We start from the raw sequence: 25,090 nt of genomic DNA, 5'->3' as shown, positions 1-25,090 counted from the left end.
TTATTTCCCTTTGGGGTTGCTGTAGGTGATCTAGAAGTCTGTTTCTGATGCTCATTTACCTGCCTTCTCATTTTGATGAGGGGGGCATGTCTGGCACCTGTGCAGCTCACCTCTCTGCTGGGAGCCACAGCACACCCACCCAGAAGCATCCTCTAAGCTGGGAGTCATGGCACATCTACCTGGAAGGCACCTCTGGGCTGGGAGCCATGGCATGCCAACCTGGAAGTCTCCTCTGGGCTGGTAGCTGTGGCATGCCAACCTGGGGGCCTCCTCTGTCTGTTGGAATTTCAATTGGTATTGCACTAACTCTATATAGTAGTTTTCAAAGTATGGCCATTTTCACTATATTGGTTCTTCCTACCCAGGAACAAGGGATGTCTTTCCATTTACTTATATCCTGCTTGATCTCCTTTTTCAGAGTGCTGTAGTTTTTAGTGTAGTGGTCTTTGGCTTCCTTCATTAGGTTGATTCCTAGATATTTCAGTTTTTTGGACACAATTGTAAAAGGAATTGTTTTCCTAATTTCTCTCTCAGTGAGTCTGTTATTTGTCCATAAGAAGACTATTGTTTTTTGATTGTTGACCTTGTATCCAGCTACTCTATTGAATCTCTCAATTAAATTTAGAAGTCTTCTGGTGGACTTTTTTGGGTCTTCTATGTAAAGTACCATATCAACAGCAAATAATGACTGTTTAACTTCTTCCTTTCCTATCTTTATTCCTTTTATTCCTTGCTATTTTCTAATTGCTGTGGCTAATGTTTCCAGAACTATATTGAACAGCAGTGGCAATAGTGGGCCTCCTTGTCTTGTTCCTCATTTTAGCATGAAAATTTTCCATTTTTGACCAATTAGTATGATGTTGGCTGGTGGTTTTTTTTTTCTCCTTAAATATTTTATTGGTACATTTTAGGTATACAATACATTTACATTTATTACTGGGTGCTTGTACATGTACATGATGTATCTTGGTTTTTATTTCTTTTCCTGATTACCTGTGTGCCCTTCACCCCCTCCATCCTTCCCTACTTACTTAGATTTCATTTCCTTTTTTGTTCTTTTCTCATAATTTTTCCTTTACCTTCTTTCCTTTCCCCTGTTGGTTTTTCATATATAGCCTTAATAAGGTTGAGATACCTTCTATTCCAAATTTCTGTAGGGTTTTTATCATGAATGGGTGTTCAATTTTGTTGAAGGCCTTTTCTGCATCTATTGAGATGATCATATGGTTTTTGTCCTTGACTCTGTTAATATAGTGTATTACATTTATTGATTTCCAAATGTTGAGCCATCCTTGCATCCCTGGGATAAATCCAACTTGGTCAGGGTGTATGATCTTCTTGATGACCCTTTGTATTCTGTTGGCCAGTATCTTGTGGAGGATTTTTGCATCTATGTTCATTAGGGAGATTGGCCTGTAGTTCTGTTTTTTGTGTCTTTCCCTGGTTTTGGAATCAAAGTAACACTTGCTTCCAGGAATGAATTTGGAAGCCTTGCTTCCCTTTCAATTTCCTTGATGAGTTTAAAGAGTAATGGTGATAGTTCTTTAAATGTCTTGTAGAATTCAGCAGTGAAGCCGTCAGATCCTGGGCTTTCCTTTGTTGGTAAATTTTTTATTACATTTCCAATTTCACTCATTGTAATTGGGGTGTTTAGAATTTTTATACCTTCATTTAACTTTTGTAATTCCTATATATCTTGGAATCTGTCCATTTCTTCTGTGCTTTCCATTTTATTAGAGTACAGGTTCTCAAAGTAGGTATTGATGATGCTCTGGATTTCTACTGGGTCTGTTCTGACTTCACCTTTCTCATTCTTAATTTTATGGGTTTGCACCTTTTCTTTCCTTTTTTGATAAGTGTGGCTAAGGGTTTATCAATTTTATTTATTCTTTTGAAAAACCAACTATTTGATTCATTGGTTTTTGTATCATGATCTTTTCTTGGTCTCCATTGCATCGATTTCTGCTCTGATCTTTATAATTTCCTCTCTTGGACAAGCTTTGGGTTTGTTATTCTCTTCTTTTTCTAGGAGCTTGAGGTTCTCCATTAGGTTATTTGTATGAGTTCTCTCTGTTTTCATCATATGGGCATGGACTGCTATGAATTTCCCATGTAGAACTGCTTTCATTTTGTCCCATGGATTCTTGTATGGTGTACTGGCATTATCATTTACTTGTAGAAACTGTCTAATTTCTTTAATTTCTTCTGTTACCCATTGGTTGTTCAAGAGGGTGTTATTTAATTTCCATGTGTTTGTGGGAGTTTTGCAGTTTCTTATGTCATCGATCTCCAATTTTATTGTGCTATGGTCTGATAATATACAGGGGATAACTTTAATTTTTTTACATTTACTTAGACATATCCTATGAGCTAGCATGTGGTCTAGTTTGGAGAATCACCCATGTGTAGCTGAAAAGAATGTGTATTCTGATTATGTGGGGTAGAACACTCTGTATATATCTATTAAGTCCACTTTCAATAGATTGGTTCATTTCTAGAATTTTGTTGTTAAATTTTGTCTAAATGATCTGTCTATTGGTGATAATGGGGCATTGACATCCCCCACTACAATTGTATTAGTGTTTATTTCAGTTTTCATGTCTGTTAATATTTGTTTGCTATAGTCAGAAGCATTCATATTTGGTGCGTATATATTTATGACTGTCATCTCTTCCTCTTGGACTGTTGCCTTCACAAGGATGTAGTGACCCTCTTTGTCCCTCTTAATTAGTTTTGGTTTGAAAATACTGTTTGCCAATAAAATTGCTACCCCTGCTTTTTTATGGGTTCCTGTGGCATGAAGAACTATTTTCAATCCTTTTACTTTCAGTCTATGTATTTCTTTTTCAGTTAGGTGTGTTTCTAGTATACAACATATTGCTGGATTTTGTTTCTTAATCCATTCTGTCAATTTCTTTTGATTGGTGAATTGAGACCATTAACATTGATAGATATAATTGGTAGATATTGACTTATCCTTGTCATGATGTTTTACTATTTTTGGCTCTTCTATTTCTTATTTTTCTCCTTTTCCCTTTAGTTTCTTACCTTGCCTGGTAGCTCCCCTCTGTTGGGCCTCATGGAGATGAGCCCTTAATTGTCTTTTTCTAGGATATTGCTTATAATTTTTTGTAGTGCTGGTTTGGTGTTCATGAAATTACTCAGGTGTTCATTGTTGTGGAATTATCTAATTTCCCTATTGATTTTGAAAGATAATTTTGCAGGATTGAACAGTCTAGGTTGGAAGTTATTTTCTTTTAGGGCTTGAAATACTTCACTCCAGGCTGTCCTTGATTTGAGGGTTTGTTTTGAGAAATCTGCCATTATTCTGATGGGCTTTCCTTTGCAACTGATTTGTTTCTTTGCTCTAACTGCCTGCAGGATTTCATTCTTCTGTTCAGTTTCTGGGATCTTGACTATTATTTGTCTAGTTGTAGATTGCTTTTGATTATGGCTACTTGGAGTTCTACATGCCTCACTTATCTTTATGTCCAATTCTCCACCTCTGTCTGGGAAGTTTTCTACTATTACTTCTGGAAACAGTTTTTTTTTTTTTTATGTCAACTGTACTTTCTCTTGTTTTTTTGTGGACTCCTATCAGTCTTATGTTATTCTTCTTTGAATCATCTAGCAGCTGCTGGATTGATTTCTCATGGTCCCTTACTATTTTTAAGAAATCTCTGTTTTCACAGTCCTTAGCAGCAATCCTGCCTTCTATATCTGATATTCTATCTTCAGGTTCCCTTAATCTACTATGCATGCTTTCAATGGAGTTTTGAATTTCCTGAATATCTGTTTGACTCTGTTTCATGGATTCTATTTCTTTCTTATGTTGGGTGATCATGGTTTCCATTTTTTCATATGCTGCACATTCATGGATTTCAGCATATTTCTGAGCTAATCCACTTTTTTATCTGTATGTGCTCTAGAGTCTTTAAACATGTCTTTCATTCTACTCACCATCTCTGTATTTATCTGGGAGATTATTTCTGTTTTGCATTTTTCTACAGCCCAATTCATCTGTTTTGTTACTTCCTGTGCTATCAGTTCAGGGTGTCCACGGGTTTGATTATCAGACTTTTCTACCTCATTTCCCCCAGAATTTGTCTTTTGTGGAGTGGAAGTCTGAGTTTTTGCCTTGCTTAAATATCTTCTCATTTTTGTTTTTGGTACTGTCCTTGGTTATTTCCTGGGTTGATACTTTGAAGTTGCTGATTGTAAGGAATTTTTTTGATGTATTTAGAACGCTTATGGGATGATTGCTTCTCAGAGGTGTCTTCCAGGTATAGCTGGTCTTTAGGTTTTGAGTCTCTAATGGCTCTGAGGCTATCTCATTTTCATTATAGCAGGAAGGACAACTGATCGATCAATCACAACACTTTAGCCCAAGTGATACAATCAGCAACACCATAGCATCAAGTACATCTTAGTAAATGACAATTTCTGTCAGTTATTAATCTATCACCTTTAACTGTGTGAATTAAATCAAAATCGAAGACCAACCAAACATATGTTTATAGTGTATAATGTCTTCAATATAGCAACTTTACCATTTGCCATGGGGAGTTAGAAGGAGTTGAGAAGAGAGGGATAGGTAGGTAGAAGGATAGGGGAATGTTAGCAGTGAGGCCAGAGGTCACAGGCAGAGAAAGAAAAATAAAGAATTATGAATTAGGGCCGGAACAGGAACACAAAGGGAGATGAAGAATAATGTGGGACAGCAAGGGGGAGGGGGGGGGAGAGAGAGAGAGAGAGGGAGGAAAGAAAAAAAGAGAAAAATAAAAATTTGAAAATAGTAGAAAAAATTAAAATTAAAAATAAGAGCAAAAAAATACAAGTAATAATTTTGAAAATAAATAAAAGATAAAAATGAAGGGCCTTCTTAGGGGTATGTCTCTTCTGTTACAATAGACAACCTGGGCAGCAGTGTGCAGATATGTCAATGAGACTTAGCATGCCAGTTGCAGACCTGTGAAATTCTGGCATATTTCTGGCTGCAAGTCCCAAGTTGAGCTCCCTGTCCTCCTGCAGGTTTGAACACGGCAAGGCTCTACTGCAGGTGCCAGCTGCCCTTCCCTTGAAGATACTCCAGGTTCTGATGGGAGGTAATGATCCCTCAAACTTACCAAGTACTGTGGTCTGGTGTGCCTTTATTGCAGAGATTCTCTCTTCACTTTTCCAATGGGCTTCAGGTGTCATCAAGTAGACTAAGAGAAGGCCTCTATCTGTTGTTCACTTCTGCAGCTCAGGACAATGGCCTTTATGCCCTCCTGTGCCTCTGTAGTGTGGAACCAAGTGGCAGCACAGCCAGGACACAGGTGGTATGGGGGGGTCCTGGGGCCCAGAGGTTGCAGGCACCCACTGCCTAGCTGCTTGCCAGTGGGTTTGCTGAGGGGTCCTCACCATCTTGCTGGGCACAGGTGGGCATTGCAAGCCAGATGGTGGGGGGCTTCACACAGCCACATGACTCCCAGCCCACCTGCCTAGCTCTTTTTCTCTCCTTGTTGAGTACATAAAATGAAGTTCAATGTTATTGAAGAATAGATGATATGGGGATGCATTTTATTCATGGTGCACACAAGGTACAGAAAACTATTATTGAGGATTTTTGAATATCATAAGTATCACTTTGGAAATAATTGAATTTTTAATAAATGTTGACCTGGTAAAATTACTTCTCTACTGTACATAATTTATCTATTTTTCAGATTTGTGTTTTAGTTTTATAATTTGTCGAGCATAATTTTCAATTAGAAATGCAAATGAAAACAAAGCTGAGATTCCACCTCACTCCAGAAAGAATGGCTGCTATCATGAAATCAACCAATAACAAATGCTGGCAGGGCTGTGGGGAAAGAGGAACCCTGCTCCACTGCTGGTGGGAGTGTAGACTGATGCAACCACTGTGGAAATCAGTATGGAGATACTTCAAAGAACTAGGACTGGAAGCCCCATTTGACTCCCTATTCCACTGCTGGGGATCTTCCCCAAAGAATTAAATGAATCATATCACAGTGGTATATGTACACTCATGTTCATAGCAGCACAGTTTGTGATAGCTAAAACTTGGAAACAGCCCAAAGGCCCATCAACTGGAGACTGGATCAAGAAAATGGGGCTTTTTTTATAAAATGGAGTACTATTCAGCCATAAAAAATGAGAAATTAGAGACATTTATAGCTAAGTGGATGCACATTGAGGTGATATTCTTAAGTGAAATAAATAGGACACACATGTACAAATACTGAATAGTTTCTCTGGTGTGAGAAACTGAAAGTGTAAATGAGGACTTAAATGTATAATAGGTTGTTTGAAATAGGAAGAAAAGGGGCAAAGGTGAAGGAAGTGGGAGGTCTAGGGGAAAGGAAAGAAGGGAACAGAATTAATATGAGAAAATGGAAAAATAGGAGCAAAATCTTTGTAAATAGGGAGGAATGGAGGAGTTGAAGGGAGGGCTGGGCAAGGGTAAAATATAAGAACCAAGAGAGATTATGTAAAGGTGCAAATGTCCAATGATGGATGCCATTATATTGTATACATAAAACATACCACTGATTAGAATGAATAACTAATAATGCAAAATAGGAAGAAAAGGTCCAAAGGGGTAGGGATAATGGGAGGGGCAGGGGAAAGGAAAGAAGGGAAAGGAAAAATGCTGAGAAATGGAGAAAATGGAAATAAAGTCTTTGTAAATAGGGAAGGGTGGGCTAGGAATGGGGAAAAATAAGAACCAAGATGCATCATGTAAAGGTACAAGTTCCCAATGAGAAATGTAATAGTGTTGTATACCTAAAATGTACCAATAACAGAATTTAAGACAAAAAAAAAAAACCTAATGAGAAGAAATACTTGTATAAAAAAGGAGCCTATAAGTTGGACATGGTGTTGCACTCCTATTATCCCAGCAACACAGAGAGGTCCTTCCTACTATACAAATTGTGAAGATTCTATGCTGTCTACTTTTGTTAATCATAACAAAAAATTATCATATCCTACACCCATCTTATATGATACAGGTGCTATAGGCACTGTGAAAACATTTATTATACATTTCTTGAAAATGTAGATGTGATCATTTATTATATCCTATACTCTGTGTAAATATAACACTTGCAGCTTGGTATCACTAACTATAACTCATATCAATATGCAATGTGTGATTGAAAAGTATGGCTAATGTCAAAATTTTTAAAAATTTATTATAGAAAAAGACTTTTGACAATTAATTTCTCTCAAAATAATTGTTTTCCTTCAAAAGCACTTATTCTATCATTCTTGCCACTCTATGAATCAGTTGTGAAAGTCCTCTTTTGTTTCTCTACGAGGTATGATCAAATATTCAGTGAACTCTGGTATCAAGTACCTTCCAATGGAAAAAAAGGCTGTAAAACATTATGGTGTGTTCTCATCCACCTGCTCACTGGGTCTGCTACATTGTTCCTTCTGGCTCTTCCTCAAAGTTAAAATTACAAGAAAGGTAAACATTTTGAAGTAGTTGCAGTCAAACAGTGCACGTAGAGATGTTTATCAAAAAGTGGCAAGAAATATGGGTTAAGTGTGTTCAAAGTAAGCAAAACTGTTTTGAGAGAGATTAATGACAATGTGTCTTTCACAGCCATTTTGGAAATTTAAATGCACATTGTTTATGAAATACATCGTAGGATATAGTCTCCTTTAATCGCCTATAAATTCCAGGAGAGCAGGAATAATAAGCTAAGGACCAAATATGATCAAGCTGTACACCATCACATTCCTCTATCTTACACACACACAATCCCTTGAGGAACAATCTCAAGAGGAAAACTAGGTACTGAGAAAGTAAGGATCTGAAGGGTTATTGTCTTTGATAGGATCTAAATGTAGCTTCAAAGAAGATGAAGTGTTGGTACTTAATAATATTCTGTTAAATATAACAATGGAGGTGAAACAGAAGTAATGTTGGGGAGGAAAGAGTTGGTTTTTTGCATTTTTCTCATTACTTAATCTTTTAAAAAATATTTTATAAGTATGTTTGCAGTTCATGCAGTTTACAGTCATCTTGGGAAATGATTACATGCACATACCATAGCTTGTTTGTCTTCTGTCATACCTTTCCCCTTCCCTCTTCCTCTCTCTTCTTCTTCCCATGGCCTTACCCACTTTTGCATACTTGTTGATATTATTTGTCTTAGCTCAGGTTATGGCATACATTTTACATTAATTGGGATTATTACCCCCCTATACATGGAATATCTTTATTCTTATTTCCCCTTGAAAAAATAGCACTTTATATTTTCTTTGTTTTTGTGGAACTGAGGACAAAACCCAGGTTCTTCACACGGCATTACATTCCCACCCTTTGGTGATGCTTGATTTTGAAAAATTGCCTCACTGATTCACTAAGTTGTCCCAGATAGAGGTCATACTTTCAATCCTTCTGTTCTGGCCTCCCACAGACCAGGGGCAATAGGCATACACCACCATAATGGGCTGGGAACATAATATTTTCAGTAGATCTTGACAAATACATTAAATTAGCCAGGCATGTTGGTGCATGACTATATTCCCCACTTCTTGAAGCTGTGTTGGTTGACAAGTTTTAGGGGAACCTGGGAAACTTAGTGAGATTCTTTCTAAAAATAACAAAATTAAAAGGGGTGAAGTTGTTGCCAGGCGGTAGATAGTGCCCCATTCCCAGAAAAGCAAAAGAAAAAAGAAAAAATCTTAACTATAGCTCAGGGGAGAGTGAGTGGAGTTTTTAAAAGGGTAATATTACAGAGGTAAATTGCTAAAGGAAGAAAGAATTTGCCTTTGTTCTTCTGTTCAAAATTGTATTTTTTTTCTTGGAGTCATGTGAGACAAAAGAAAACTAGACAATTAGTCAAGAAGTTTTACTCTTACCTGTGTCATTGGCCAGCTAATTCTCTGGGCAAGGGGTGCAATAAAAACAACAGGCAGGTTTTCTCTCTTGAGGGGATTTCCTGAATCCAGGATTGCAGCTCTCACTGCATACAGAGCAGGAAGTCTGAGGACAAGCAGACATGTGTTGGTAACTTCTCTAAATTGTAATTAATCTTCCACAACTGTAGTGACAAGCTTAATTTGTATAAATGCATAAAGCCAAATATTTGCTTGAATCCAATATTTACTTAATGACAAAAACATGGATATGGACTAAAATGTGGTTAAGTAAATGAGCTTTATTCCCATTCATCAGAAATTGGACAAATAAGAAATTGCTTTCAATGGAAAAATGAATTGTTAAATTTTTATTTGTGACCATTTATGAACAAGGGTGGGGCATAAAATACACAAGATTTTGTTCATTTCTAATAAAATGCAGTAAGTACAAATCTAACTTATATCAGTAATTCTGTGGCTCACACTATCATCTCCTTAGACAAAGACAACAGTTGACCAAGGGGAGCATGAGGGGAAAACTCTGCAAATTTCAACCTAAGTCTAAGGCCTTGTGGAAAACTCCAAAAGTTAAAAATATCATACTTTGCATCCAATTTATTTTTATTGTCTTAGTTTTCATGTTCTCCAGCAGGATTGTTCAACTGCAGGTCATTTATAATGGGGTGGAGCTGAAAAGAATACATAATCCTATGAGGAATTGGATCCCAGTGTTAGGAAAAATATCTCCACTTGATCTTAGCCAAAAGGCGGCAAAGTGATAGGAAAAAAAAACCTGAATGTAGGGAATTCTCTAATTTTCTTCATTGCTTGTTTCATAGGGGAGTGTTAACAGAGGCATCAAATAAAGTGGAATGAATTAAATATCACAATATTTCTAAAATGTCAGCTTCAAGAGATGATATTTCAACAAGACACATGTAAATGTATGTTACATGGATGGCAAAGTTTTGACTCACATTTTTGTGATTGTTCCCACAGCATGTACCTGCAAAATGAGGTTAGCAATCCAAAATGGTTATAGAATAAAATGTAAAGTTTATAGAAAATATCCACTCCAGTATTTAGCACATTTAGGTACATAAGGAAATACATATTACATATTTTCTTTTTTAAACTGCAAGGGTAATGTTTTGACATTTTAAGGGAAAACATGATGTAGGCAGAATATTAACACTTTTTACAACCAATTCAATGATCTGGATTCATTTCCAGATAAAAATTTATCTCAAGAATACAATTAGTAAAGTATCTCTGGATTTTTCAGAAAAGATTTTTCTTCACTGGTTCTGAGCATTGTAGAAAGCCCTATAAAATGATCTTGACACCACCTCAGAGTGCCAAGGAGGTGAATCACACAGGCACCAGCACACACACCCGCCTTTCCCCCAGCTGTGTTAAGCAATTACCTGGATCCACATGGCAGAGTTGCAAGGGTCATAAAGGACATTGTTCTGAGCTTGAGAAGATAGAGTAGAAGTGAACAACAGAAACAAAGCCTCTCTGAGGCCCCTTGGTGAATATTAAAGCCCACTGGAAAAGTGAAGAAAATCTCTACAACAAAAGGCACACCAGACCACCTTAGTTGGTGGCACAGTGGTGTGGGCCAAAGCAGTCCAGCTCCAAGCAGATCCCAGCCATGGCTATGCACTGGCCCCAGAGGCTGGGGCACACTGATCCAAGCAAAGGGCCTGCCTGGAAAAGAGCTGCACAGGCACATAAGAAACAGTCAGAGGTTTGCCCCAATACCATCAGTAAGTGCAAGAGACCCTAGCTAGAACCTTGCTTAGGAGCTGGGGTGCACAGCTCCCATCCAAAGGTCCCCCAGAAAATAGCTACATAGGAGCTGTAGCCAGTGGCACAACTAGATACCACCCCAAGTGTGTATAGGCCCCAGCCAGAAGCCCACCAAGACAACAGGACAGCTCAGGGAAACAGAAGTCCACTTTTTTGAAACCAAGAATTAATGTACTGGTGAGCAGCAGACAAAAGACAGCTATGTGGTTTGCTGAGAATTGAAGACCACTGGGTGAGCAAAAAGTTGCCTCAACAAAGGCATGGCATGCTGTATCTGTGGTAATGAGAAGACACTAAAACAAGTCTCAAAACTGACTTCCAGATCACCTAAGGCAACCCGAAAGGGAAATGAGATTGAACAATGGGATACTCAACCACTTGGACTCTCTGAATTGGCAACAAAAGAGGATCTGGAAAAAATGAAAACAGAAATAATTTCTCAGATAACAGCAGAGATTGTGCCCATAGTGCAAGACATGATTAATAAATCTAGAGGAGACAGACAAAAAAATACATGAGCTGAGGAACATGATTGAATCTCAACAGAAGAAAAAAATGGAATCCATAAAACAGATGCAAACAGATTTCCAGGAGATTAAAACCTCCAATGAAAGTCTATGCAGCCCAATGAGAAAATGTGAGGACAGAATTTCAGATATAGAAGATAAGATGGCAATTAGTGACCAGGAAAAGAAAATTTCTTTAAAATAGTAAGGGACCATGAGAAATCTATCCAGCACCTGCTAGATGATGCAAAGAAGAATAACATAAGACTGATCAGAGTCAATGAAGAAACAGAAGAGTGGGCAGATGACATGAAAAAGCTGTTCACAGAAGTGATAGCAGAAAAGTTCCCAAGCAGGGGAAAAGAACTTGACATACAGATAAGGGAGGCATATAGGATTCCAACTAGCCATGATAAAAAAAATCTACAAATAGGCATATAATAGTTAAGATTCCAGAAACCAAACAGAAGAAAAAATTCTACAAGCAGTGAGAGAAAAGAAACAAATCACATATAAAGGAAAGCCCATCAGAATCACAGACTTCTCAATGCAAACCCTCAAGGCAAGAAGAACTTGGAGTGACATATTTCCAACCATAAAAGAAAACACCCTCCAATCCAGATTGCTATAACCTACAAAACTATCTTTCAAAACTGATGGTGAAATAAGACACTTTTATGGTAAAAAGCACCTTAGGAACTTCATGAATACCAAAGCAGCACTTCAAAAAATTTTACACAATATCCTAGGAAAAGACAATGAGGATCACAACCCCAGGAAGTCCAGCAGAAGGACTCCATCAGACATGACAAGAAATTAAATTCAAAGGAGGACAATCCAACAAAAAGAAAAAGTCATGACAATGATGTCAATATGTATCAGTTATAACTATCAATGTTAATGGTATCAATTCACCAATCAAAAGAAATAGACTGGCACAATGGGTCAAGAAGCAAGATCGAACAATATGCTGCATGCAAGAAACACACTGCATTTAAAAAGAAACTCATAGACTGAAAGTCAAAGGGTGGAAAACAATACTCCATGCAACAGGAACCTCAAAAAAAACCCAGAAGGTAACCTCTTTCAAGATCAAGTGGATTTCAAACCAAAATTTGAAACACTTCTGGTCCCAAGTATTTCAGATAAGGGACAGTCCACCTGTATGTGCAAATCTATTGTGAACATGTGTTTTCCTTTCTCTTAAGTGAAAACTTAACAGAACTGTTGGTTCTTAACAGTAATACAAGAAATTTACATATTGTTTTCCAAAATGGTTTTGTCATTTTACATTAACATTAGTAGTATTAGAAAGTTCTAACTGTTTCACACCTTAGCTGAAATTTTTTCTTTTAAAAATTTTAACTTAATCTCCTTAATGAGTGTATAAAACTATCTTGTTATTGTACTGATTAGTATTTTTCTGATTCTAATGTTGCACACCTTTCATTGTGCTGTACTGGCTATTTACCATCTTCTTGTCCATACTTTTTTATTGGGTTGTCTATTAATGAGTTGAAAGAGTTCTTTATATATTCCGGTCATAGGTTATAGGTATTATAAATATGTTTTGGTTAAAGACTACATTTCATTTTCTTAACGAGGTCCTTTAAAGTTCTAAATTTTGATGGAATCTCATTAATTTTTATCTTATACATCATGATTTCTGTATCCTAGGAATTTCTTGCCTACTCTAAATTCATGAACATTTTCCATTATAATTTTTCCTTAAAATTTTATAGTTTTATTCTTACATATTTAGGTTCATAGATCCTCTCATAGATCAGAGTTCCTGGAAAAATATGGACACCAGGTGTTCTAGTACCATTTGTTGAAAACATTATCTTTTCCTATGCTCTTGAGTTGAGTTTATGTTCTATAAAATGTTAATGTTAAATAATCTTTCAAAAATCAGGGCACCATATATGTGTTTCTATTTTTAGATTCTCTGTTTTATTCCATTGATCTACATGTCTTTCCTTACACCAACATTGCTTTGATTACTGTAGTTTTAGAAGTCTTAAAAATAGGTAGTAAATGCCTTCCAAAACTGTCATTTTTTTCCTTTTACTTTTCCAGGTCCTTTCTACTACTACATAACTTTTAAATTTCAATATCCAATTCTTCATTCATAGAAAGTATACATAGACCTGAATTTTTATATACATCTTGTGTTTTCTAACCCTGCTAAATTCAAATACAAGTTATAGGGGCACCTAGAGATTTCTTAGTATTTTCTCTGTAGATGATCATTTCATCTACATATAAAGATTTTACTTCTACCTTGCCAATCCCATGCTATTTGATTATTTTTATTGCCAGACTATTTTGATTTGGGCCTATGTTTCAAAGTTTAGTGGACAGATGAAGAGTATGCATATCTGCCCTTTGCCCCATATTAGGGAGAAAACACTGTATCTTTTCCATTAATATAATGTGTTTTGCTGGAAGTATGGAGTACATGTCTTTAATCTGTTGAGAAGTGTTGGTTCTACTTATAGGCTCCTGATAGATTTTACCATGAACAGCTGTAGAATTTAGTCCAATACTTTTTATATAACTACTGATAGGATCATATTGCTTTTTCCTTTCCCTTGTCAAATGATGTATGGCAGTGGATCTTCCAATGCTGAACCAACACTGCCAACCCTACAATAAAACTACTTACTACATACTGTCAGATCAGACTTTTAATAGTTTCTTTTGTTAAACAAATTTTTATTTATGTTCATATTTTTCTCCTATTATGTTTATCCAGTTTTAGTATTAGAACAATGTTGATTTCCCAAAATGAGGGGAGAACGTTCCTTCTTATTTCTGCTTTAAATGTTTGATATAATTCATCAGTTAAAATTTATATGAGCCTAGAGCACCCAGGAGGAGGCTTCCCTGCTGCAATTTCAAAGCTCCTAAGGCAGAGGAAGTGAGCCAATCCCAGTGCCTGGGAGGAGGTTTCCCCACTGACATTCCAATGCTCCTAGGGCAGAGGAGGTGAACCAATCCCAGCACCCAGGAGGAGGTTCACCTGTCCCCATTCCAATGCTCCTAGGGCAGAGGAGGTGAGCCAATCCTAGGGCCCAGAAGGAGGCTCCCTGGCTGCCATTCCAATGGCCCTAGGGCAGAGGAGGTGAGTCATGCAGGAGCCAGCAGCACATCCACCCCTGCAGTGGAAATGAGAAGACATGTAAACAAGCCTCAAAAGCAGACTTCCAGATCACCTATATCAACCCCAAAGGGAAACGTGATGAAAGAATCTAATACTCAACCATCTGGACTCCCTGAACTGGCAACAAAAGAGGATCTGGAAAAAATGAAATCAGAAATAATTTCTCACATAACAGCAAAGATTATGCCTATAGTGCAAGACATGATTAATAAATCTAGAGAGGACACAGACAAAAAAAAATAGAGGATCTGAGGAGCATGATGGCATCCCAACATAGGCAAAAACTGGAATCCATAAAACAGATGCAAACAGATTTCCAGGAGATTAAAAACTTCATTGAAAGTCTATGCAGCAGAATGAACCAATGTGAGGACAGAATTTCAGATATAGAAGATAAGATGACAGTTAGTGACCAGGAAAAGAAAAATTGCTTCAAAATTGTAAACAACCACGAGAGATCTATCCAGCAGCTGTTAGATGATGCAAAGGAAAATAACATAAGAGTGATTGGAGTCAACGAAGAAGCAGGAGAGAGTGCAGATGACGTAACAAAATTGTTCACAGATGTGATGGCAGAAAACTTCCCAAGCAGGGAAAAATAACTTGACATACAGGTAAGTGAGGCATATAGGACTCCAATTAGCCTTGATCAAAAAAATCTACACATAGGCATATAATAGTTAGGATTTCAGAAACCCAACAAAAGAACAAAATTCTACAAGGAGTGAGAGAAAAGAGGCAAATCACATACAAAGGAAAACCCATCAGAATCACATCAGAGTTCTCATTGCAAACACTCAAGGCAAGAAGAGCTTGGAGTGATTTATTTCAAGCCCTAAAGGAAAACAGCCTCCAACCCAGATTGATGTACCCTGCAAAACTATCTTTAAGAATTGATGGAGAAATAAGATGCTTTCATGATAAACAGAATCTTAGGGACTTCATGAATACCAAATCAGCACTCCAAAATTTTTAGACAATATCATAGGAAAAGACAATGAGGATCACAACACCAGGAAGCAAAGCAGAGTGAATCCATTGGGCATGACAAATTAAATGCAAAGGATGAGAATCCAACAAAAAGAAAAAGTCATAACAAGGCTTTTAAAACTTTTCACTTCATCTCCCTAATGAGTGTATAATTCAATCTTTTATTGTACTGATTAGTATTTTTCTGATTCTAGTGTTGCACATCTTTCCTTGTGCTGTACGGGCTATTTATCATCTTCTTGTGTCTAATTTTTAATCAGATTGCCTATTAATGAGCTGTAAGAGTTCTTTATATATTCAGGTCAAAGGTTGTATGCATTGTAAATACGGTCTATTTAAGGACTGTTTTTCATTTTAATGATGTCATTTAAAGTTCTAGATTTTGATGGAATCTCATTTATCAATTTTTTTCTTTTATATATCATGTCCTTTGTATCCTAGGAATTTCTTGCGTAACCTAAATTCATAAACATTTTCCCTTATAATTTCTTCTTATATTTTATAGTTTTAGTCTTTCATATTTAGGTTCATAGACACTTTGAAATTATTTTTATGTATGGAAATAAAGGGTTGAGGTTAATTTTTTATATATGGACACCAGGTGTCCTAGTGCTATTTGCTAAAAACACTATCTTTTCCTTGGCTCTTGAATTGAATTTATATTCTATAAAATGTTAATTTTAAATAATCTTTCATAACTCAGTGGACCATATATGTGTGGTTCTATTTTGAGATTCCCTGTTTTATTGCGATGATCTACATGTCTTTCCTTACACCAACACTGCCTTGATTACTGTAGCTTTAGAAGAAATCTTACAGTTAGGTACTAAACATCTTCCAACACTGTTCTTTTTTTTTTCCTTTTAATTTTCTAGGTCTTTGTACTTCTACATAACTTTTACATTTCAACATCCAATTCTTTATTGCAAGTATTCATAGACTTGAATTTTTATATATACCTTGTGTTTTCTAATCCTGCTAAATTCAGATACAAGTTCTAGGGGCTCCTAGAGATTTCTTAATATTTTCTTTGTAGATGATCATTTCATCTACATATGAAGATTTTGCTTCTACCTTTCCAAACCTATCCTAATTTTGTCATTTTATTGCTGGACTGTTTTGTTTTAGGTCTATGTTTCAAAGTTTAATGGACAGATGAAGATTAGGCATATCTGCCCTTCTTCCCCATCTTAAGGAGAAAGCATTGTAACTTGTTCATTCATATAATGGGTTTTTGCTGGAAATATGGAGTACAAGTCTTTAATCTGTTGAGAAGTTTCTGTTCTAATTCTAGTCTCCTGATAGCTTTTACCATGGACAGCTGTGGAATTTAGTTTGGTACTTTTTCTCCAACTAGTGTCAGGATCATATGGCTTTTTCCTTTCCTCTGTTAAAATGATGACTTATGGGTGTGCATCTTCCAATGCTGAACCAACACTGCCATCCCTATAATAAAACCACTTTCTACATACTGCCATATCTGTCTTCTAATAGTTTGTTTTGTTAAACAAATTTCTATCTATGTTCATACATTTTTCTTTTATTATCTTTGTCCAGGTGTAGTATTGCCCAATGTTGATTTCCTAAAATGAGGGGAGAATTGTTCCTTTTTTTTTGCTTTAAATGTTTGATATAATTTATCAGTTAAAATGTATATGAGCCTGTTGTTTTCATATAGGTAGGTTTTCAGGCTAGGAATATTCTTTCTTTAATAGGTGCTATTCAAATTTTATATTTCTTCCAGAGTCTGTTTCATTAATTTGTCTTCCAAGGTACTTCTTAGAAGTTGTCAAATTTATTTCAAAGCAGATTTTTGAAATATGCCTTCTATATACTCTTAAATTCTCTAAAATCTGTGGTAATGTCTACTAGATCTTGATATTGTAATTTTAAAATATATAATTGATATTGTGTAATAGGAAGAAAATGTCTAAAGGAGTAGGGGAAGTAGGAGGGGTGGGGAAAGGAAAAAAGAGAAAAGAAAAAATACAAGAAAAGAAAAAAATGGAAACAAACAAAATCTTTGTAAATAGGGAGGAGTTGAGGGGGTGAAAGGAGGGCAGGAGAAGGGGAAAAATAAGAACCAAGATACTCGTGTAATGGTATAAGATCCTCGTGATATATGTAACTGTATTTTATACCTAAAATGTACCAATAAACTTAATGAGGGAAAAATGTATATAAGCCTATTGTCATATAAGTAGGTTTTCAAGCTAGGAATGTACTTTCTTTTTTTTTCTTAAATTCTTTTATTGGTCCATTTTAGGTATACAATACATTTACATTTATCATTGGGTGCTTGTACCTGTACATGATATATCTTGGTTTTCATTTTTTTCCCCATTACCTGCACATCCCTCACCCCCTCCACCCTTCTCTATTTACATACACTTCGTTTCCATTTTTTTCTTTTCTCATAATATTTCCTTTCCCTTCTTTCCTTTCCTCATCCCCTCCTACCACCCCTACCCCTTTTGACCTTTTCTTCTTTCAAAGTATCAATTATTCATTATTAATCCTTTCAATCCTTATTTACACTTTGCATTTTTCACACTAGAGAAACTATTCAGTATTTACATATGTGGATTAAAGATCTAAATATTGAGACAGAAACACTAAACTTCCTGGAAGATAAGTTAGGTAGAACTCTTGAAGATATTGGCATAGGAAAAGATTTTATGAACAAAACATCAATAGCATGGGAACTAGCAGAAAGAATCAACAACTGGGATTTCATCTTATATTTTCTTTAATAGGTGCTATTCAAATTTTATATTTCTTCCAGAGTCAATTTCATTAATTTTTCTTCCAAGGTACTTCATAGAAATTATTAAATTTATTTCAAAAATATTTTTGTAATATGCTTTATATATCCTCTTAAATTCTGTAAAATTTGTGGTAATTTCCTCTAAACCTTGATATTGTAATTTTAAAAAAATTGTATAATTGATATGTGTAACAGGAAGAAAAGGTCTAAAGGAGCAGGGGAAGTGGGAAGAGTAGGGGAAAGGAAAAAGGGAAAAGAAAAAATAAGAGAAAAGGAAAAAAAGGGAAATAAATCTTTGCAAATAAGGAAGGGTGGAGGTGGTGAAGGGAGGACAGGGGAAGGGAAAAAAAATAAGAACCAAGGTACATCATGTAAAGTTACAAGTTCCCAATGATGAATTTAACTATATTTAATACCTAAAATGTACAAATAAACTTAATGGAAAAAATAAAATAAAATGACCTTGATAAAAGAGTCTGCCATATGATAAAAATTGCATTACCTTGCTGGGGATTTAGCTCAGTGGTTCTGGTGCCTGTCTCATAAGTGCAAGGTCCCACATTCGATCCCCAGTAACAACAACAAAAAAGTGCATTACCTGCCAGGGGAGAATACCATAGTGTCCCCACTTCCTATTGGTTGCATTTGACTTCATTAAAGAAACATCTCCTGGAGGGAATGGGCCACTCCATACACACCACTGTATGTGTTGTAGCTCCCTCACTCATGGGTGTGTCAAAATGATTCGAAAGCAGCCATGACAGAGAGGCATTAGGTGTACAGTCCTTCAGTGGACAGTCACAATCAGAGAATGAGCAGTGGAAATTCTGAGGAAAGTGAAGAAAGTATCTTCTAGCTATTTGAAGGGGGTAGTTTTGATAAACTCATTAAAACCAGAAATCTCCCCATGGTGTTGTGAAAAAATGAGAGTCCCATGGAATGAGTCAAGGATTAAATTTATCCCAGCCAGGTCAGCATGCCATTCTGACTTTGTGACCCAAACTCTCCATGTCACTAAATGTGGCACTACCTGATAGTTTATATCATTTAGATTGTCAGTATCATCAAAATGATAACCACATTTACAGGTGATGTTTCTATGCTCAGGAAATCTTGTAGCTTTGGACTCCAGAAGGGTGATACAAGAGTATTTGAGATAATTTTTACAAATACTACACAGACTCCATTCCTGTCCATCACCCTTCATATCTGAGAGAAACTGAAAAACATTCTGGCCTTCTGTGATGACCAGTCCTACCAAGGTCCAGCTGAAATGAAGCATCAAGAAAACCATGCCAAGGGCCAGAGATTCATCCTCTGGGGCCATCTGATGGACAGAAGGAAACTGGCTATTTTCATTGAACTTATGATTCATTGAATCATAAGTGCCAAAGGTGAGCTAAAAGGAAAAGAAAACTGGAAGTTGTGTGAATAGAGTTGGCATAAAGCACAATCTTAGACCTGAAGGGTACTGAAAAACAGCTGACACCTGCAGAAGGAAATACTCATCCCATCTATTTATCACACTTCATAGTGTCGTATGGCACCATGAATAACTGAGCTGACTCTGAGTTCAGCAAATCTATAATTTCCTCTGTCCCTCCTTTCTGATGTAAATAAAAAATATGTGGGTAATCAACAAATAGTGTGTCATATTTTGAGGCTTGACAATCTGTGTGACACAAAAACCCAGTCTGTCCATTCACCATCCTTAGGAAATGAACAGGAAACTGTCACTAATGTGACATGATTTTATCCCTCCCTACCTTGTGGAAATTTGTAGAGTTCTGGAAATTGTCCAATTGAAGAAATTGGCCATGGTGATCCTGTTAGTAATGCTATAGACTTACTCTCCCACAGCTCATTAGGTGCCCCATTTTGTTCCATGTACAATGTGAGGATACTCTAAAAACTTCCAGTGACTGTAAAAAAAATTGTGGTGATCATATTCCAGAGAAATGTTGGGTAAGAGATGAGAATTCCTATTGATCTCTTTAGCCACAAAAATTAAGTTTAGAATAGTCTGGTAACTTGGAGATAAGCCTGAGATGAGAGCAAAGTAAGTCCTTGGACATAAGACTTAATACATGATGTATTCCAGTGCAGAATAATATCCTAATTAATTGGATGCTGGGTCTCCTCTGAAGTCATATCCTAAGAAACTAAACCTGAATGTGCTGGCTTTAGGTTGCTTTCTTTTTTTTTTTTTTTTTAAATAACTTTATTACCAAACACACACATACAAAAATTAAAACTATTCAAAGAAGAATAATGCAAAGGAAAAAAAAACCCTACAATAATATCCAAATACAGTAGAACTGAACCAAAACAATACTAAAAAGCACTTAAACATTTTTACATATAACTTAAAAAAAATCTCAATCATCAAAAGACACCAGAGGATGTTATTTATTTCAGAAAGATCCCCAAAACCAACACTGAACAAATAGTGGTCTGGAAAAAATCTCCAGCTAGCTAGCAGACTCCACATAAGCCAAACTTCTCACTAATTTAAATATTGATACAGTCATATGACATGTGATGGAAACACAATCCAAGAAATATATTAGGTTATTTCATCCATGTGTATCCTTAATTAATTTTCAGTTCAGTTTCTCACACTAGAGAAATTATTCAGTATTTACACATGTGTGACCTATTTATTTCACTTAAGAAGATGACCCCAATACGCATCCATTTAGCTATAAATGTCTCTAGTTTCTGGTTCTTTATGGGTGAGTTGTACTCCATTTTATATAAAAAAAAAAACCCTCATTTTCTTTATCCAGTCACCAGTTGATGGGTACTTTGGTTGTTTCCAAGTTTTAGCTATTAGAAACTGTGCTGCTGTAAACATGGGTGCACACATATCACTTTGATATGATTCTTTTAATTCTTTTGGGAAGATACCCAGCAGGGGGATACCTGGGTTGAATGGGGCCTCTAATCCTAGTTGTTTGGGGTATCTCCATAATGATTTCCACAGTGGTTGCACCAGTCTGCACTCCCAGCAACAATGGAGAAGGGTTCCTTTCTCCCAACGCCCCCTCCAGCATTTGTTATTGGATGACTTCTTTATAACAATAATTCTTTCTGGGATGAGTTGGAATCTCAGTGCTGTTTTCATCTGCATCTCTCGAATAACCAGTGATGTTGAACATTTTTTCATATATTTATTTGCTACTTGTACTTCTTTGTTTGAGAAATGTGTGTTCATTGCAGATGCCCATTTTTAAATTTGGTCTTTGAATTTGGGGGGTCTGATTTTTTTCAGTTCTTTATTCTAGATAGTAGTCCTTTGTCTAAGGTACAGTTGTTGAATTTTTTTTCCCACAATTTAGGTTGTCTCTTAGCTCTGTTGGTGGTTTCTCTTGCAGTGCAGAAGCTTTTTAATAATAGGTTGCTTTCTGAAAGTTGATGCATGTTAAATGAGATTCTGCTGGTCGATCTATTATGTGTGAGACTAATGTCCTTACAAGAGAGAACTTGCTTCATATTTCTGTCATAGAAGGAAACATTGACAGGATTCACACAAAAAACAAGAAGCAAGTGCTCTCTTAATCTGTTTCTTAGTCTGAACAGTTGTTAAGGTAAATAAATTTTGCTTCAAACGTTGCTTGTGGTACATTTTTATATAGCAGTCTGATTTAAGACCACGTTCTAAATCAAAAACAACACCCAGACATTATAATTTGTTTCTGGAAGACCTGATAGGTCTTAGAACTTATACTGAAGTAAATGACATAACCTAGGGTCTAGGTGGTCTTTATCAATTTCTATATGCATAAAGGAAAATCATACCTTTTACAAGGAAAAGTATGAAGAATGGAAGAACAGGAAATATTTAAGGTTGGACTTATAAATATTTCCTATTAGGAAGAACTAAAATAATCTGACACATTTATTCCTAAGGTACAAATTCTCAATAATGAATGTCATCATATTGTATACCTCAAATGTACCAATAAACTTAATGAATAAATAAAAACACAGTAATACACCGTTAAATAGTTCATGCTACAGACATGACATCCACATGGAGTTGAAACACCAAATAGGGAAAACCATAATGCTGAATGAAGGAATGCGGCATATGATGACATCTGTGGGGTGAATATTGTGCAGCAGAAGGCTGGCTCTAACACCATAGATAAAAGACAGACAAGAGTGGAAACTCTTAGGATACTAAGAGATGTGACATTGTACATATATCATCCCTTTCATATTAAAAATAAAAAAATTACTTCTATGCAAATTTTAACATCTGTAGTAGTGATTATCCTAAATAGTCCCTGTGATCCACATTTTTCAACACCTTATAAATGGTCTCCTAGCAAATGACATTTTTCTATTATTATTGCCTGATACTTGATTTTGCAATAATATAGCACAGAATGTTTCCATAGTATTTCTGATTGTCTTCCCTGTGGAGCCTTAATGAACAGCCTAGTTCACATTCACATCTTGTTAATAGGCCCCATTTGATGGAGAAGAGTATGTACTTTTTTTCTTGAATGGATGCAAATTGATCCCAGGAACACTCCCGCTGTTCAAGTTCTCTGCCACATTCCCGCCAAGAATATGTATTTTTCAGTTGTGCCTGACAGCTATCTACATGTCTCTAATAAATACAACTTCCTAATTTAATATTTGTCAGACTATTATTGTAGAAGTGTCATCTTTCAGTGTTCTTGGAATGCCTCAGAATACTGCCATATATTTTCTTATTGGTATTTTCTGTCTAAATCCTACTTATCTTTCTCATCATCATCATATAAACTTCATTTTCTTATTTTTATGCTTTGTTTCTACATTATCTTTAAATATTATAATGTATGAGATCACAGTATTTCTTTGTGATAATTTGAAAATCCATCCCATTTTAAATTCAGCATACATTTCCTTATTGTTTTATACTGTACTTTATCTAATTTGTTGGTAATTAATAAAACTACCAAAGATTTATTGACATTATATTTGCCAAGAAAACTTTTCATAACTGATATATTGCCTTTGATATTTTTCAAATTAACTTAGTTTGTACACATCTTTCACAAAAAGATCTAAATTTGTCATTTTCTCATCAAATTTGTTTTTATTCAAATGAAAATGTTTACAATTTTTGAGTAGTTTTCTCATCAAATTTCATGGTTTTTATAATATTCAAGTAAAAAAAATAGGTGCAATTTTGTAATAATTAACATATGTCCTTTATTCTAGTATGAATACTTTCTATTTTCAGATTACTTCTAACTTATATTCTAGGGTTTGTTTTTCATGTATTCCTATGTCATTTACCCTTCTACTTGGGTAAGTGCTATGTTCTACACTTCCAATTTACCATGTATTATAGAACTAAACAGCAGTTTCCAAACTGGACATATTTTCTCAACTGTTTAAAAATTAATGGACTTTTCAACTTCCAGGACATTTTACATCATTCACCTATTTTTATTTCAGACTTTTTTCCTGCATTTTATTTCTTTCTTTCATATCTAATTTATATTTGAATATACTCTAATTCCTTGTATGTTCATGGTTCTTTGAGGGGGTACTGATTTGTGTTTCCTTGCAAATTAAAATTGAGTTTTCCATTTTCTATTATCCAATATAACCAATGTATGAAGCTTCCAATTTTTAAAAATATACACTTTTCTTTGCAAATTTGTCATTTTGGAGAATTTTTCTAGTTAATCTTTGTTGTATATTTTATTTCTATGATTAGTTTATAAGTATTTTTATTTGCATGTTGGTATGTTTGAATATTGAACAATAAATTATCTAAATCCATTATTATTTAATGTTTTTTTGTGTTGCTGACAATGATAAAAGAATTGTGGATTTCCTTACCTGTGGAGCTACTTCTTGCACCATTGAAATATGAAGTGCATTGAGGGTCTTTATTTAGTCTTTTTTTCCTCAGAAGTTATCAGTGTTTGTTTTAGTCATGTCAACTGATATGTTACTGATTGTCTTTATTTCCTTTTCCATGACTCTAAGTGAATCTGAGAATATCTAATTCTTTCCCTTGCAGTAACTGATAACTCAAAGCAAATACTTTCATAAATAACTGGAAATAAATAAAAAATGAAACAGTTGCCTCAAAACTATGTTACTATGACCTTCAAAAATACTAAATACAAACTCCCAGAAAGTTGGAAGAGAAAAATTTAAACTATTAGGAACAGAAACTTTAATTTACACCTAGGTAATATGAATTTTAAGGGAAAGGATAGAAGTGAAAGCATATTAAGATTTCCATCTAGCATTGGTCAGTCAATCAAACACATTTTGCAATGTGGTCTTGTAACAGCTGTTCCTTTAAAACTGACAAATTTAAACAAAATTCCACAATTGTCTTCCTTACCTATTCCTTGAGGACACAACTCCAGAAATAACTATTAAGAAATGCAAAGGTAATTAGTGATTTGGAAGCACATTTAAAGAGTATAGTGTCATATGTTCAATATGTTAAATCAGATATTTAAATGGATCTAAACATTATAAGATCAATAACAATAACATCTCTTAATCAAGTCATAGATGATAGATCAGACAGATATAGACAATGATGGTGAAAACAGATAAAGATGTTAACCCTAATAAATCACATATTTTATCATACATATGATTATGTATAAAACTCAAGCTAACTATCAAGAATGGAGAATACCTATGAATATAATAGTGGTTTGATCCTGAAAAGCATGTGAGTTCTTTATTTGAACCAGATTTGGAAATGTCCAAAGAGAAATCTTTTCGTCAGCCACAGAAATTCTGATTCAGTGATACACTAGGTGAGCAATAAGATTTGAAATCACACCCTCACTTCCATTTACACAGACACAAACCCAAACTTTCTACCAAAGTTTAGTAAATATGTGAGACAATGTATAAATCAATAGTCACTCTGATGAATTAGTCTCAGATAACAGACAAATTCACACCAGTGATTAGGAGGTAGTA

At 35.4% G+C, this 25,090-nt stretch overlaps 1 long non-coding RNA gene across 9 annotated transcripts in view; it reads right to left on the bottom strand.

Moving 5' to 3' along the window:
- LOC106008269 (uncharacterized) overlaps nucleotides 1–25,090 on the bottom strand; it is a 223,593-nt gene that overhangs the window by 142,775 nt on the left and 55,728 nt on the right. For 5 of the 9 annotated variants that reach the window (XR_015442135.1, XR_015442132.1, XR_015442136.1 and 2 more), the window contains exon 3: nucleotides 8,881–9,004. This is a non-coding gene — a long non-coding RNA (uncharacterized LOC106008269). Of the gene's footprint in view, nucleotides 1–5,126; nucleotides 9,005–25,090 lie in introns of all 9 variants that reach the window. The other 4 variants (XR_015442131.1, XR_015442129.1, XR_015442130.1 and 1 more) reach the window with 2 other exon arrangements.

The sequence above is a fragment of the Heterocephalus glaber genome, unplaced genomic scaffold (genome assembly GCF_053883595.1).
Source record: "Heterocephalus glaber isolate CG9 unplaced genomic scaffold, H.glaber_assembly_v1.0 deba00001533, whole genome shotgun sequence".
In the NCBI taxonomy this organism is placed as follows: domain Eukaryota; kingdom Metazoa; phylum Chordata; class Mammalia; order Rodentia; family Bathyergidae; genus Heterocephalus; species Heterocephalus glaber.
The sequence above is the reverse complement of the archived record's forward strand: the minus strand, read 5'-3'. Positions and strand labels throughout refer to the sequence as shown.